The sequence below is a fragment of the Physcomitrium patens genome, chromosome 13, assembly GCF_059467195.1.
Source record: "Physcomitrium patens ecotype Gransden chromosome 13, ASM5946719v1, whole genome shotgun sequence".
In the NCBI taxonomy this organism is placed as follows: Eukaryota; Viridiplantae; Streptophyta; class Bryopsida; order Funariales; family Funariaceae; genus Physcomitrium; species Physcomitrium patens.
This window is the reverse complement of record NC_143422.1, coordinates 927,095-943,289: the sequence shown is the minus strand read 5'-3', so window position 1 is coordinate 943,289 and position 16,195 is coordinate 927,095.

The window sequence follows — 16,195 nt, the reverse complement described above, 5'->3', positions numbered from 1 at the left end:
CTTAATTCTTCTAACAATTGCTTTTGAGAGATTCTTAAGTAATATATTATCAAGAACATGAACTGAAAGAAGAAGCATATATTTGAAAAATTTGTGTTAAAAAAAAAGTGACAAAATAGCAATAAAGTAGTATCTATATTAAAAAGAAATTAGAATGGCTATTGTCAAAAGACAAGGAAACTAGAGACTCTTAAATCTAGACTAAAAGCAAGAAAAGAGTTGACAAGAGTGAAGAGGGCTTCACTCTTGCCTCTATATATATTATCTAATTAAAAGCTACGTGGCAATGTTTTATAGAACTTCTAATATGTGTTGACTTTGTAAGACACATGCCTTAGCTTATAAGGCAAGTTTTCTATGTGTGGACTATATAGTTATATTATTCTTCAAGCTACCAACATGTGTGGCACATGGCCAACTTTTTGACCAATTTAATCTAATCTAATCTAAAAAGTCAATTAAAGACACCTATAAAGTCAAAATAGCATCTATGAAGCTTCTATAGAAGATATTATAGAATTAATCTACTTTTATCTACTTTTATCTAAATCATATACATAATTATTAATTTATATGTCTGTATCCATGATATTATCCTCCATTCTAAGGACGAGTTCTATGGGAAGCAATCTTCATATGTTGAGTAAATCCAAGATGCAACGAATTATATTTGCCACATACTCTGATCTCTATTCTCTTCAAAAATAGTTGATAGGCTCCTTTAACCATCAATAGTATTCCATATCAAGGTGAGAAGAAAATCCTATTATTTGGTCATTATTGAGGCCTTTGTAACTTCTTTCAAATAAAATATTTGGAATACCATCAGGAGTTGTTCTTACCTCTAATAAAACCACCAAACATTGGGAGTCTCTTCCAAGGTCATGATACCAAACATGTTATATCTCATCGTCTATTTGAGGAAAGACATGTTATTCTTCAGGATCTTCATCTTGATTTTGTCATCTTAAAGGTTGTAACAATTGTAATGTTTCATCCGATAAGTCCGCAAATAAAAGCTCTTGAATTGAATCTGCTGGTTGTTGATTCTCTATCTCCTTAGTATCACAAATATAAAAAAGTTACAAAGAAAGATAGATGTTAGAATGCAATCTTCTCTGGACCTTGTTTCTTTTATAGCAAAAGACTTATTATTCTTCATCTTTATTTAAATGGATGTCGTCGATGAAAAGCTCCATTTGTAAGATTCATTATTGGCTCTTATGTGCATTCACTAATATCATATCCATGCTAATGGATAAGATATTTTAATTTATTTTGGCACCGCCTTGAATTTAGAACTTCTTCCATTTCAAATTCTTCATTATTTTTCACTTCTATAGGAAGAAGTGGAGTTTGTCTTCTTCTTAGTATGTTCGTAGTCTTGTATGGTTCAAAAAGAGATATGTAGAAGATAAGATGGATCTTCATTACCTTCGATTATTAGAGACCATATATAAGACAAGGATTCAAGATCAAGGAATGGAGTTAACTCAACATTAAAACAATAACTAGATACAAGACAAGAAGGTCCTCACTAAACCACAAGAAGTGAGTTGTCGAGATTGAGAATCTTCTCAGTCTCGATTCTTATATATACTAGGTCCTAAGAAGCTTCTTGAGAAGATTTTATGAAGCTTGAGAATGAAGCAAGCCTAAGATCGTTCTTTAGTAACTTCCTAAATCATCTAAAGCCTCCTAAAATCTTTTAAGACCTCCTATGATATTTTAAAACTTTCTTAGATTCTATTGGAACCTTTCAAAACCTTCTAGAAATTCTTACAACCATCAAAAACCTTTTTAGAATCTATTAGTATCTTTTAGAATCTTTTAGAATCTTCTAGAACCATCAAGAACTTTCTGGAATTTTTTGGAACCTTCTTCAGTTGTATGTCTGTGATACCAATAGATGTAATCAATAAGCAATTGGATTGATTTGTCCACAAATAAGAAAAGATCTAAGCCTGCAGTAGTCCAATTTATCACAAGGACGAGTAGTCTTGATATTATGATGAAGCAACCATACTTTGTCACTTACATTGAATTGTAGTTGTTTCTTTTGATAGGCATCCACGTTGATCTTTTGTCATTCTTCAACTTCCTTTAATTACACCTTCATTGTTATATGAAGCTCTAACAAATGATTTGTCAAACCTTCTGCCATATGATTAACAACTTTTGAAAATTCATGTCATGGATGGTAATCATAATTAATAAAGAAAGGTGTTTGTTGTGGAAAAGAATGCATCGTATTATTATAAGCAAACTCTACCAATGGCAAGAGGGTTCTCCAATTGTCTTATTAATAATTGATGGTACACCTTAAGTATTGCTCTAAAACTTGGTTTATGACCTCTGTCTCTCTATTAGTTTGACAATGAAAGATAAAAGAAAGCTTTATGTCCATCTTTAAAATCTTAAAAAGAATTCTCTAAAATCATGATATAAATTGAGTATCTGATATAATATCTTCCAACAATCCATGATATTGATAGATATTATTAAAAAAAAGCTTGGTAGTTTCTTCACTTGTGATAGATTTTGTGCACAGTATAAAATGTGTCATTTGAGTAAAATAATATACTATCACAAATGTACAATCATATGATCCTAAAACTAGAAGATTCGAAATAAAATCCATGAATATAGAGGACCATGGTTGTTTTGGAATAGGTAATGGTTGACAAAGACATGCTCCAACGAGCTTAATGATGATTCAAAATACAAGCTGACATGAAATACTCGAGGTTCTTTTAATCTGTATATATGGTGACTGGACTGGAAGTGCTTTCCAAATAATGATGTCATTCTTGAAAAAAATCCATAATTGCAAGAAACTCTTTATCAAAGATCTCATAGTTAATCTTGGTTGCTGAAAATTTCTTAGAATGAAAAGTTATTAAGAGAAATTTATCATCTATTCCCATTTGTAATAATACAGCATCCAAAGCAAAGTCCGATGTGTTTATTTCCATAAAGAATGCCTTAGAAAAGTCAACCCGATAAAAGATTGGTGCAGAAAAAAAAAGTCGGCTTTAAAGCTTCAAATACTGCTTCTGCTTCATGATTCCATTGAAGTTTGTCTTTACAAGTCAAATATTGTCGTATTATATGGTGTTTGACTTAAGAATGCACTAGGCACCTAGCTGTAGAAGATAAAAAAAAAATTGCAACAACAAGTCCAAACAACTCTAATAGATTCTTAAAAAAATTATAATTAAATATTAAAAAATACAATCAAACATTGACTAAATTCAATTAAAATTTCAAAAGAATCATATAAGAAATACAATATATTCCTAAAGACCTTTTAAATAATCATAAAGAAATAATATAAAAATTCAAAAATATACTAAAATAGAAATCTTAATAAAATATTAAAATAGAAATCTTAATTAAATCCTATTCAAAATCTAATCAAATTTTAGTCAAATTCTAGTCAAATCCTAGTCAAATCCTAATAAATCCTAACCAAATCCTAATCAAATCCTAAATGAATCTTAATCAAATCTTAAACAAATCTTAATCAAATCCTAGTCAAATCCTAAATAAATACTAATGAAATCCTAAATAAATCTTAAAGAAAACTTAATTAATTCTAACCAAATTCTAAACATATTCTAATCAAATCTTAAATAATTCCAAATAATTCCTACAACACATTTAAACTTCAATAATTAATAACTAAATTGTTGATTTTAACTCAAAAATTTTATGCTTTTTAAAAATTAAGTTGAAGAAAATTGAACTCACCAAAAAGAAGATCTACTCTAATATTTGCTTGGATGTTGGCCGGCCTCCTTCTCCAATCTAAATATTGAATTTTTAATGCCAATATCTCCTTATTGAACCATTTAATTGATCTCAAATTTTTCAAAAATGTAGTAAAATAAGTCTACTACCCACGCATATAATATTTACTCCAATTCAACTAATATATTAGAAAAAATCTTAGAAATCTTAGAAATCCTCACTAGATCTAAGACTACTTCTTGAAAATTTGACCTATTTAAACCTCAATAATCCTCGATCCAACCCTTCAATCAATCTCAAACTCATAATATATATTAAACACATATAAATCCACAAACCTCTTAAATTTCACTTGTGGATCTACTACTAAATATATGAAATTTTCCAAAAAGTATCTCCCTTTTTATTTCACAAATCTAGAGTCACCTAAAACAAACCCTGACTTTGTAAAGCTCTTATAAAGTCAATACAAATCCAAATCAACTCAAAATAATGCTTATTAAAACCTTATCAAGTCTGTTTTCTAATTCTATTCTTTAATTTGCCAAAGAATCCTAGAATTATCATCAAAGCTTGATTTTATGCCTCAGGGTCTGATTTCAACCTTGGTTCATAACTGGTCCTCTCCAAATATCAATATCCAGTTTTTCTAGGTAAATTTTGCTATAATTTATTCTTAAATTCTTCTTTAAAATGCCTATATTATTTATTTTTCTAATTTTTTTTTTTTCTTATTTATGGTCCTACAAAGTAAGTAGAAGTCACTTTTTTTAAAATATAATATTACTACTAAAAGTTTTATTACCTTCCTATCTTTTATCTATATTTTTCTATTTTATCTTTTAATTTGGCTCTTCTATAATAAGATCCATATTATCATCTTTCATCATATAGTCATGTTACAACAAAACAATGTATAAGTGGAGCTGTAGTTCAAGAGAAGTTCTTGATGAAGATCCGATAGTAATTGGCAAATTTCAAAAACATTAAACATCTTAGATTTTTTGGGAGATCTTCTAATCTATAATAGTTTGAACTTTCTTAGGATCCATCATAAGTCCATTGTTTGAAATAGTGTATCCTAAAAAGTCAACTTGAGTAGTATAGAATATACACTTTTTTATCTTGGCATAGAGTCTCATATCTCTTAATTTTTGTAATATACAATGAACATAAAGTTCATGTTCTTTTATATTCTTAGAATAGATTAAGATGTTTTTTAGATAATACACAATAAAATCATCCAAAAATTCTCAAAAATATCATTCATAACATATTGAAAAGCTTCTAGTATATTTATAAGTCTAAAAGTCATGATATTATATTCAAAATGTCCATACTTGTTCAAAATTCAGTCTTCTATCTATCTCCTTCTTTAATGCATAAAAAATTATATACTTTTCGTAGATCTATTTTTGTATAGATTTTAGCTTGATTCAATTGATCAAGAAGTTCAAATATTAAAGATAGTGGATACCTATTCTTGATGGTGATCTTATTGACTCCTTAATAATCAACTTACGTCCGCAATGATTTATCTTTTTTCTTCTCAAATAGAATTGAGGCTCTTGCTGAAGATTTGGAATGGCATATGAAGTTCTTAGCTAGATTTTCTTCAATATACTCCTTGAATTTTGCCAACTCATTTTTTAATAAATTGTAGATTGGTCCAAATAGCAATTATGCTCCTTCTTGAAGGTCAATTGAGTAGTTTTAGGAATAATATTTTGAAAGAGTATCTATATTTTTTTTCTCAAATATATCTTGAAAATCCTGATATTGGCTTGAAATACCACTTGAAGTCTTTGCACCATTAGAAATAGATGTGGTATAAATGATACAAGGTGATCCTTCTTTTGTAGCATGTAAAAAAGCTCCTGTACCTACAAACATAGGTTTAATTGTACTAAACTTGTGATTTTTTACTTGATTAACTAGACTCTTAGTTATACTTTGAGAAAAGTCAAGAGTACAAGAAATCCAATCTACTCAAGGGTTGTATTTTTTTAACCACAATAAACCTAAAATAATTAGATTAGAAGAAGATTTAATAATATTAAATATCACAAAGCTAATTATGACCATTAATTATTACTTCTATAAGAAGGGTTTGGTGAGTAACATCTCCAAAAGACAACACACGACCATCTATGACTTCTATATAAATAGGTTTAGTTTTTCTTATTAAAGATATGTTAAGTCTTTTAGTAAATCCTTCATCTAAAACAATACTAAGCTCCTGAATCCAAAAAAGAAGAGGCTTTGTAATGTATAGGTCCTAAAATAATATTTATTGCAAAATAAAGAAAGGGTTCTGAGGAGATAATAGGACATTCATTAGATATTGTACAAGGTTCTAACCACACGGTCCCTATTGTAGCTGGACAGACTCGTTTTTTGATATATTATTTTTTTTTATATTTGTGCTCCTCACTTTATAATTACATCATTTCTTTGAATGATATTGAGCAGTGTGCTTAGATTCTCCATAATATAAGCACAATCCTTCTTAACGGTGTTGGGATAGAAAGAGTTTGTATGAAGAAAGCGCTAGTCATCTAGTTGCCACTAAATACTCAATCAAGTCTAAGATATAAATTACCAAATTTATATATATAATATTTTTCTTTTTAGGATAATTACATCAATACATAAGCCCAAGTACCAAGAAAACATCCAAATATATCATAAAGTATCTTAAAACCTTTTATATCCTTATGAAAAATATTTTTCAAACTTCAATAGTTTATATCTCACTATTGGACCATTTAAAAAATCCTAAATTTTACATGAAGTACTGCTATACTTTCAAAAACTACTACAAAAAAATTCAATTGCAAATTCGTTACAAATCTTGAAATATCACCAAAATCCTAATAGTAGCTTTAAATCCTAGCTTACATATACCTACGTGCTATTCTCATTATATCTTACAAAATAAGTACTCAAATACCATGAAACTTTGATCTATAGCTTTTCAACCTAATAACTCACACTTAAAAAAAATTTGAACTAAAAATTCATCCAAAAACTCATGATATGGCTCCAACCATTACTATCAATAAAATGACTCACTTACTACCTTTGAATTACATGTACTGTCTTCAATATCCTATAACTCCTTCATTTACACTTGGAATTTATCAAATAGTATATATAAAATATAGCCAAGAAAGTGTTCTTTCCAACTCTACTTGCTAATCTTTCATTTCTTTTTGTACGCATATGTTATCCTTCAAAGAGTGACAAAAGGTACAAATTTAACACCTTAACTTTGAACACCTATATCTCCTTCACAAAAACTCCAAATCACACAAACTCTTCATCCAAATTATATACAAAATCCTGAACTTGCTGATCTTAGCCTCCAAAGCTCGAATGCCTCCGAAAGTAAAATCCTAATTCCTAATAAGGCCTCAGGCAGCCTCCTTGAAGCCCATTGGACATGACATTCGAACAATAGGGATGAAGATCTCCATTCCTTGCCTTCATCCAACCATGCCTTGCTTTCATCCCTCCAAATAAGCCTCCTACTTGTTAAGATTTTCTTCTTTAGGCTCTAATCTCTTCTCAAGGCTTTATACTAAATATTTAGGTCTTACAATTTTTTTAAATGTTATAATCAAAAAAGATAAAATTCAAAATAAAGTTTCTTAAATCCACTTTCTTTAAATTAATCTATTGACCATTCTAACATACACCAAGATTTATGAATATATTATATGTTCTAACTAATTTTTACATATTACAAGTATTTATCGTATAACAATGGCGACAAGCCTTTTTTTGCTAAGTAAGAAGTTTGAAACATATCATATCAATTTGTATATCCTCTACTTCTAAATTTATGTGTTGAAGAGACATTGGTGTTGCCATTGAATTATAATAATGTTGAGGCCCACTTCTCTAATTTTCAGATTGAAATTCAAAAAGTTGATTGTTACACTTCACAGCAAAGTCAATTGCTTGACTCAATGTTTAAAGATCAAATAAGTTGAGCATCAATTTCTTTACATCATATTATAATTCATAGAAAAATTGGCTAATAAGTGCAGCATCATTCCACTTGATATCGGTTGCAAATTGTCAAAATTTTAAAACATATAATGTTACAGATCGATTATTTTCTCATAAAATATGGATCTTATTGGTTGCAACACAAGTTACATCATTTTTTCCATAAATGGATCAAAACTTTGTTATAAAAGCCTCTAAATTATCTAATATTAGATCTCATTGTCAGAGTAGAGAGAGTTTGCCTCAAAAAAATGCTGGGCTTCTGGTTGTCACTAATTATTCAATCAAGCTTGAAAATAAGGGAAGCCCTAAGTTTATATATAATTTTCCTCTTTTTGAGTAATTACACCAAATACACAATCCTCAAGTAATCCACAACTTCCAAAATATGATAAAATCTTCTAAATCCTTATTTATTTTTATGTGGAGATTTTCTTGAACTTCAACACCTCATATCTCTAAATCCGACCGTCCAAACAAACTCAAATTTTACATGAGGTACTAATTTATTCTTATTAACTTCTACAACAATTTTCAACCGCAAATTCATTACAAATCTTGAGATATCTTGAAATCCCTAACATTCGCTTCAAACTCTTGTCTTTATACATCTACATGCAATTTTCTTCATATCTCACAAAATATAAGATCAAATGCCACGAAATTTGTATATATAGCTTCTTAGCACAAAATTTTACATTCTCCAAAAAGTTTGAGCCAAAAATTCGTTCGAAAACTCAAGTTATGGTTTCAACCATTACTACAAACAAATCCGCTTACTTACTGCTTTTGATTTGAAAGCATCGCTTTCAACTCCTTACAACTCCTTTATATGAACTCCAAAAGCAATAATTCCTTTGTAAAAGATGTAGGCCTTGAAATCGCCGTTCCAGTCGCACCTTCCAATCTTCAAAAGCTGCTGTAAAACTGCTTGTACTCTCAAAAGAGTAACAGTATGTGTTAAATAAACACCTTAACTTCAAATGGTTATAACTTTTTCATCCTAACTCCAAATCCTCTAATTTTTGTATACAAATTGTTCTCCAAACCCTAAACTTTACAACCCTAGCTTCTAATCTCCGAATGCCTTCAAAAGAGGAACCCTAATCCCTCATAAGGCCTCGGGCAGCCTCCTTGAAGCCTATTGGGTATGATATTCGACCAATAGGGATGAAGTTCTCCATTCCTTGCCTTCATCCGACCATGCCTTACTTTCATCCCTTTCAATTAGCCTCCTACTAGTTTAGATTTTCATCCTTAGGTTTCCACCTTCTTCCAAGGCTTCATACTAAACATTTAGGTCCTATATACATATATATATATATATATATATATATATATATATTTTAATATCAAAATCAAAAGAAGTAAAGAAACAAAGTAAAGTTTCTTATACCAAATCCTTTTAATTTAATCTACTAGACACTCTAACACACATCTAGATTTATCAACATATAATATGTTTTAGCTAATTTTTACATACTGTAAGCATTTACAGTACGACATCGTTATTTAAATAAAGATGAAAATCATGATAATGCTGAACTTGAAAGAAATGTACTAATGAATTTAACTTATGATCCTAAAATTGAATAGCTTTGGAATTGAAGTTCAATCATAAGTTATAATTGGTTGATAAATCCTCAAAAATTTAATCTTGTGCCATCAAACCTCTCAAGCAAGGCAATTCTTGGTTCTCTAGTACTGGAAGGATGTTCCACCGTAAGAAAAGGGACATGATTGGGTACAGATGTTGAAACAACTTCAATCATATTTATATCATCACTTCCTGCCATTCTTCTTACTCTTTGTGGTGGTAAACTAAATTGATGCATCGCAAGCATTAACTCCTTCAATTTCTTTTACATTTTTGTCATTGCACTTTTTATTTCAACAAGCTCTTCTATGATAATATTTTAAAAATAAATGTTTAATATAACTCAAGATAAGTAGAAAAGGGGACTTAAAAATAAAAAAAAAGATATTAAGAACAATATTAGTTTAAAAGAGGATAATCCGCAACTTCTAATATGCTTATGTCTTATAAAAAAAATGAAAAATCTACTCTTAATCAAGAAAAGAAAAAAAAAAAAAAAAAAAAAAAAACTCTAATATTGTAAGTATACTCTTGTCAATCTACCAAGGACATGAACTAGAAGAAGATGCATAAACCTAAAAATTTTGTATTAAAAGAAAAGTGACAAAATAGCAATAAAATAGTATATATATTAAAAAGAAATTAGAATGGCTATTGCCAAAAGACAAGAAAATTAGAGACTCTTAAATCTAGACTAGAAGCAAGAAAAGAGTTGATAAGAGTAAAGAGGGCTTCACTCTTGCCTTTGTATATATTATCTAATTAGGAGCTACGTGGCGATGTTCTATAGGACCTCTAATATGTGTTGACTTTGCAGAACACATGCCTTAGCTTACAAGGCAAGTTTTCTATATGTGGGCCACATAATTAGCTTGTTTTACAAGCTATCAACATGTGTGGCACAAGGCAAACTTATTGACCATGTTTTAACCTAAAAAAATCAATTAAAGATACTTATAAAGTCAAAGCAGTGTCCATAAAGCTTCTACAAAGCTTTTATAGAAGATATTATGGAATCAATCTACTTTTACTTACTTTTATCTAAATCATATAGATAATTATTGGTTTACATATGTATGTCCATGACATATATTCAACTTATAAAGTAAAATGTCTATCTAATTTAATTGAGTAGAAATACCAATTACAACATAATATGACAATGTAACAAGTTCATATCTTTTTTTTATAATACTTGCAATAATTTAGAAAATTTATAAAAAACCAAAAAAAATTATGACAAAAATTATTCAATTTAACTTTGTAGTAAGTTTACGACTTCACAATGTAATAAATTCAACAAGAAAATTAAGATCAAACAAGTCTCACTTCCTTTCTATTCTATGCTTATTCTTGTAAAAGACACATTCTATGATTCAATTGTCACATGGTATAATCTATCTTAGTCGATTAGACCACCAATTTATGATATGATTTATTATAAATCTAGAAGTTAATGTCAAGTTTAATTCACTTATTTCAATAATTTACATGCATTAATGATGCCAATTCTTACTTTTAAAATAATAACATGATAGATGAATAAATAGTGATCCAGTCTATAAAAAAAATTAGCAATAGTACATTCTAAAATTTAAGTCCTAGAAAGTCAAGTAATTTAGTCCTTTTGACTTCTACAAATTGCCACAATTGATCATGTGTCTTGTTGTCCCTAGATACAATGAGTAGTTCTTCTTGTAAAATCAATGACAACGACAATAGCCTTGTTGCCTAATTGTAACTCTAGTCTTATATATACTTGTTGCAAATTAAACTACAAAAAAAACAAAACCTGAGTATATTAGAGCTATTTAATGAATCATAACTTCTTCCATTATAAATGCCACTGCACCAACCTAGCAAGAGATACCACTATTCAATCACTTAAGTAACTACTTTCAATTATATAATGAGCACAATAATGCCACATGCTTAGGTGATTGTTGTATTATAGCATAGAATAAACACCACAATCTATTGTTGCTTTGCAACAAAAGAAAAAAAATCAATGCTCATCTTCTATTCCACAACATCAATCCACATCAAAGAAGAATAGAAAAAAATAGCCAATACAAATGTTTTTTTAGCATAGTATGCTATAGCTACGATATAGAAGAAAGCATAGAAGCTGAAAAAAATCTCCAAAGTGCTTGAAGCTTAAACTTGAAAAAAAAAATTAGAAAAAAAAAAAAAAAAAAAAAAAAAAAACTTTGATTAAGGAGGTGACTCCTTATACTAGCCGCCTGATGGTGGTCGGATCTCCTATACTTGGTTCAAAATTCTAATTAAAAATCTATTTTATCCGACCACCAATATATGATTGTCATTTGATATATAATTGCCTAAACTTATTATGGTACATCAATCCTACTTCAATTATATTTTGATAATATTTATATATAGTTGTCTCTATACCATGTATTATTGGACATATTATATTATATCTTTTATTATATATTATATTATATTTTATATTTTATATATTTTATCTAATATTACAAAAATATTATATCAATACTATAATATGTTGTATATATATCCGTATTCATACAAAATCTACTACTATATTTACTACATATCTAAGATATATTTATATTATATATAGTTATTTAATAATAGAATTTTGAATATTCTATATTCTTTTTAGATATTCTTAAGATACTAAAAAGATATTCAATTAATACTTTTTAAGATACTTTTTATTTAAAAATTTCTATTAGATTTTCTATACTAATCCTATTTTGATTATATCTAGTCTTTTTTCATCTAATCTTTTATTTAATAATTCCACTTTGCATTCTAATTATATTCTTTTATTCTAAAATCACTTGTGATTATATTTGGTGATTTACAACTTCTCAGAATACATCATTCCTAATGATGGCCTTATAATGGATCTTATAAAGGTCCAAATTATTTTAGATTAGAAGGTCTCAAAACCAATAAGAAATATGCAATATTTTTTAGGATTTTCCAATTACAATTGGATCCTTATGAAGTATTTTTTTTTAATATGTGGCTCTTTCTATACTTTTAACATGTAAAGGCAAGCTTGAGTAAAATAAAGAAGCTAAAGTATCTTTTGAAGCTCTGAAAATGAATTATATTTTTGCATCAATCTTATATCACATTGACTTTTCTAAGGCATTTTATATATATATATATATATATATATATATATATATATCAAACCATGCTTTAGACACTATATTATTACGAATAAGAACAAATAAAAATCTCCATCTAATAGCTTTTTATTCTAAAATATTTTTATTAAATAATATTAATTATAAGATCTAAAATAAAGAACTTATAATTGTGGATTTATTTCAAGAATTGCATTATTTTCTAGAAGGCGCTTCTAAACAAATCACTATGTATATAAATCATAAGAACCTCAAGTATTTCATATTAATACATATTTTGAATCTTTGCTAAGTCAACTACAACACATCTTTATTAAGAATTGATTTGAAGATCAAATATCAACTATAAAAATAACAAGATTTGTTAGATGCCCATTCTAGATATTTTTATCTTATATCAAAAAAATAAAATTTTTAATTAATAAATAATAACTTTCTTGAAGCTAAAGCATTTTTATCTTTGAACAATTAAATCAACATTGGTTTTTGATTAAACATTTCTTGAGAAATTTTAATTAAATATAATCTTTAATTTTTGTGATTATAATATTAAGAATAATTTTTCTAAGTCTCATGATACGTTTAAGTTTGAATTTAAGAATAATCTATTCTATTTTAAGAAATAATTATATATTTCAAAAGATGAAGTATAATTACATGTTCTTTTAGCTTGTCATAACATCTAAATTGGAGGACATTTTGGATACAACAAGACTTTGGAGCTAATAGCTAGAGATTTTTTGTCAAGTCAAATGTACAAGGCAGTTAAAGACTTTGTACAATCATGTAATGTTTGTTCAAAATCAAAAACTCTTCATCATTGATCTTATGATCTTCTTCAGCTATTATATATTTCAAAACAACCATAATCTTTTATTTCTATAGATTTTATTATAGATCTTCTGGTCTTAGATTCTTATGATTTTATTTATGATATTAGTTTGTTCTATTTAAATGGCATATTTTAAATCATATATAAAATTTATTGTATGTAAAGAAACACCTAAGTTTTTCTTAAATAATATTAAGTGTTATTACAAATTACTAACGAATATTATATTAGATAAAGGTACTCAATTATATTAAGATTTTAGAAAAATCTTTTTAAGATTATAAAAGTAGATATAAAACTATCTATCACCTACTATCTTCAAACTAATAAGTAAATAAAATAGCTAAATCAAGTTTTGGAGCAATATTTGAGGTGTACTATCAACTATTAGCAAGATGATAAGACAATTCTTTTGCCATTAGTAAAATTTATTTATAATAATATAAAACATTCATCTATCTAATGAATTTTTTTTATTAATTATAGTTATCATCTATAATTTGATACTTTTAATTTTTTAAAAGTTGATAATCCTACAATAAAAAATTTAAAATTTTATTTATTAGAGCTACATGTAAAAATAAAGACACAACTAAAAAATGCTTAAGAATGACAAAAAATCAACACAAATGCCAATTACAAGGAACAGCTTTAATTCTACATTGATAATGAGATATAATTACTTTATTGTAATATTAAGACTTTTTATCTTTTTGATAAGTTGAATTATTACAGATCATTTTCTATTTGTGAATACATGAATTGAATTTCTTATTGATTATACTTATTAAAATCTATAAAGATTTATTTTATATTCTATAAGTCTATTTTTGAATTATATTAAATAATAGATACATCAAAAAAAAGATAAATATTATCTATTTTTATAGAAATAAATAATAATTAGGTGTTTGACGTCAAAGAAGTCTTTGATTCAAAGTTGAGCCAAAATAGGTTGAAATATCTTCTTCATTGATTTAGATATGATATTAATAAATACACATAGAAGCCATTGAAGAATCTTACTAATCTAACTATGAAGATTGATGCTTTTTATTGATAACATCCACCAATATTAGGATAAAAAATATCAAATCTTTTTTATAAAAAAATAAAGTTCAAAAAAATTACATTTTTTCTTCTATCTTTGTTTGTAGTTTCTACATATTTCTAGTACTATAGAGATGGAGAATAAATAATCAATACATTCAATTGAAGAGCTATCATTTATTGAATTTTTAAATGAGATGTTATAATTGTTACTATCTTCAAGACAACATTATATAGATGAAGATCCTCAAAAATAGCATATTCTTTTTTAAAGAGATAGAAAAATATAATGTAGTTGATATTACAACCTTGGAAGAATCTTCCAATATTTGGTGATACTATTAGAGATAAGAATCATCTCCAATGATAGTATAAATATTTCATTTGAAGAGAGTTACAAAGGCTTTATTAATGATCAATTTTTAGGATGGTCTTCTTGCCCTAATATGGCATACTATGAAGACCTATCAAGACCTATCAATTACTTTAAAATATATATATATATATATATATATATATATATATATATATATATATGACAAATATAATTTGATATGTCTTAAAATTTTATAATATATAATTATTACTCCTAGTTAAATTTATTTATAGAAGGATAGTAATGTCACATACATATATATATTAAGGACATGAATCTTAAAAAAAAAAAAACTTAATACACTCTTATATCGCTCAAAAAGACTAGAAAATCACTCAAAGTTGATAATATATTAAATTAGAATAGCTATTGCCAAATTCAAGACGACTAGAAAGGTATTAATAAGAGTGAACAAGGCTTTTTTTTTATCTCCATATACATTATCTAACTATGAGTTATAAGATAATATTCTAAAAAGCCTTCAACATGCATTGACTTTACAACACACATGCCTTAATTTGTAAGGTAAGTTTTCTATATGTATGCTATATAATTAGCTTATTTCACAAGCTACCAATATGTTGTTGTAATAAGTCTTGTCTTATTTGGAAATATATTGGGCACCTGGTTATGAAAGATAAAGTTATATTTTACAAATATCCAAGAAATCCTAATAGGTTTTAGCTATCTAAATACAAAGTAATTTTAATTTTAATTCAAAAGTGCTTAAAGCCAATACAAAGTGCTCAAAAATATTCTTCTTAATAACCTCAATTATGCACAAATTCCAATTGCCTTATTACTTTCATAATTAGGCAATTTTGATTTTTCTTTGTAAGCCCTAACGCTAGTCAATGAGTTTCAATAAGCTATAACTCCTAATTTGACCATCCACTTGGTGCAAATTTTGGTATACAAATGCCACTATAAGTCTTTTACATGCTCAGAAAAATTCAATGCTATCCAATTTATATATAGTGAAGAAAAAGACCAAAAACCGCACTAATGTCACTTGGTTACCAACTTGAAAGTTGATGCAAATGTTCTAGTAGCGATTTTTCCTTCTTTAACTATTAACTTCAATTCAAAATCGATATATAGCTTGATCTTAAAGTTTTCTACAAACATGCCAAATTTTACCTTGATCCAACTCATAGATCTTGAGATATCATAGAAATCCTATTGAATTCCAAAGTGCCAACTTTTAATATCTTCTTATACTAAAACCTAGATATTTTCAAACTGCATTCTTCTTGTATTACATGAAGTCTTGCTCAAGAATGCACTGGGCAATTGGTTGTAGAAGGTAGAATGGAAATTGCAACAACAAAATCCTAGCTTTTATATAATATTAAATAAATTCTAATTAAACTTTAACAATGCTAAGCAAGCTTTAATCAAATTCAAAAGAAACTTTAAAGAAA